The 2,297-nt window shown below is 40.2% G+C and overlaps 1 non-coding gene across 1 annotated transcript; it reads left to right on the top strand.

Annotated features, from left to right (window-relative positions):
- Positions 1-1,817: 1,817 nt before the first annotated feature.
- LOC114671685 (U6 spliceosomal RNA) lies at positions 1,818-1,924 on the top strand. The gene has a single exon (XR_003721702.1). It is a non-coding gene; the product is annotated as a U6 spliceosomal RNA (small nuclear RNA).
- Positions 1,925-2,297: the final 373 nt, after the last annotated feature.

Raw genomic sequence — 2,297 nt, 5'->3', positions numbered from 1 at the left:
CTGTAATCCCAGCACTTTGGGAGGCTGAGGTGGGCAAATCACCTGAGGTCAGGAGTTCGAGACATGCCTGGCCAACATGGTGAAACCCCATCTCTACTAAAAATACAAAAATTAGCTGGGCTTGGTGGCGGCCACCTGTAATCCCAGTTACTCGGGAGGCTGAGACAGAAGAATTGCTTGAACCCAGGAGGCGGAGGTTGCAGTGAACCAAGATCATGCCACTGCACTCCCGCCTGGGCAACAAGAGCGAAACTCTGCCTCAAAACAAAACAAAACAAAAAAACCCAAAAGTACAGTCAGGCTGGCATGTGACTCACAGCTGTAGTCCCAGCACTTTGAGACTTTGGGAGGCTGAGGTGGGAGAATTGCTTAGCCCAGGGATGTCAAGGCTGCAGTGAGCTGTGCCATCGTGTTCCAGCTGGAGTGACAGAATGAGATCCTATCTCAAAATAAATAAATAAATAAAGATTTTAAAATATGGAAAAGTACAATCAGAGGACTAAGATTTATGTTCATATATGTCCATTGCAACATTATTTATAATATCAGAACACTAAAAAAAATAAAAATGTGTAACCATTTGTATGGCTAAATATCTTCACTTGATGAAAGATATGGTGTTTAAGAACATGTAATAAACCTTAACAAAAAAAACCCTAAAAAGCAAGATACTATTAAATTGTATGTACAGAATGATCTCAACTGTGTTTTAAAAATAAAAAAAGATTTAAAAAATAAAAATATAAAACTTATATCTACTTGGGGAAGACTATGTTTTTTCAGGAGAATGTATTATATACAGAAAGAATGTTAAGGTTCACAAGGACTAGATAGAAGAACTTAATCATAAGATAAAAACAGGCCAGGTGCAGTGGCTCACGCCTGTAATCCCAGCACTTTGGGAGGCCGAGATGGGCAGATCACGAGGTCAGGAGATCGAGACTATCCTGGCTAACATGGTTAAAGCCCGTCTCTACTAAAAATACAAAAAAATTCGCCCAGCATGGTGGCAGGTGCCTGTAGTCCCAGCTACTCGGGAGGCTGAGGCAGGAGAATGGTATAAGCCTGGGAGGCGGAGCTTGCAGTGAGCCCAGATCGCACCACTGCACTCCAGCCTGGGGGACAGAGCCAGACTCCGTCTCAAAAAAAAAAAAGGTAAATACAAGTGAGGAAAGGAATTAGATAAAATAGTATGAAGTAAATAGAATTTAAGAGTTCAAGGCTGAGTGCAGTGGTTCACGACTGTAATCCCAGCACTTTGGGAGGCTAAGGCGGGTGGATCATTTGAGGTCAGGAGTTGGAGACCAGCCTGACCAACATGGATAAACCTAAAACTAAAAATAAAAATTTGCCAGACGTGGTGTCGCATGCCTGTAGTCCCAGCTACGCAAGAGGCTGAGGCAGGAGAATCACTTGAGCCCAGGAGGCAGAGGTTGCAGTGAGCGGAGATCGTACCACTGCACTCCAGCCTGGGCAACAGAGCAAGACTCAGTCTCAAAAAAAATAATTCAGGGAAATTGCATCATCTATGTCTTTAATTTCTGACAAGTCAACTATGTTCACACAAACTGTATTTTCAATACAAGGGAGGCCTGAAATGCAAACCAATGACTTCATTTGTTGCCGATCCACAGCAACAGTGATGGACTCCAACGCTGGAGGAAAAACTGGCTGCACCACATTTATGAAGAGATGGTAAAGAATATATTAATCCTGACTATTACTATACCCTGGACAATTCAAGGGATTTTTCCAGAGTAATATTCATAGATCAGATGCAATTTTCATTTGACATATACTGTAGAATATAACTTTTGGTGCTAGTTTCAGCAGCACATATACTAAAATTGGAATGATGCAGAGAAGATTAGCATGTCCCCTGCATAAGGATGACATGCAATTTCATGAAGCGTTTCATATTTTAAAAATACCTATCAGGTACTACGCTTGGTACCTGGGTAATGAAATGTTCTGGACACCAAATTCTCGTGACATGAGTTTACCTATATAACAAAACTGAACAATGTGCCCCTGAACCTAAAATAAAAGTTAAAAAAGAAAAAAAATAATGCAATCTTTGATTAAAAAGTGACTCCTACCTTGATTTTAAGAAAATTTTTTATCATTTAGTTTAATTCCATGTAGGGATCATAAATAAATAGTCTAATTTTGAAAAAAGCATTGCGATAGAATTTACATAGCAGCATTCCCCCTTTTAAAGTATAAATTTGTTTTGTTGTTGTTGTTCATTTGTTTGAGGCAGAATCTTGCTCTGTCACCCAGACTGGAGTGCAATG

This window comes from Macaca mulatta, chromosome 12 (assembly GCF_049350105.2).
Source record: "Macaca mulatta isolate MMU2019108-1 chromosome 12, T2T-MMU8v2.0, whole genome shotgun sequence".
NCBI classification, from domain to species: Eukaryota; Metazoa; Chordata; class Mammalia; order Primates; family Cercopithecidae; genus Macaca; species Macaca mulatta.
Note: the sequence above shows the minus strand (reverse complement) of the source record. Positions and strands in the feature narration are given on the sequence as shown.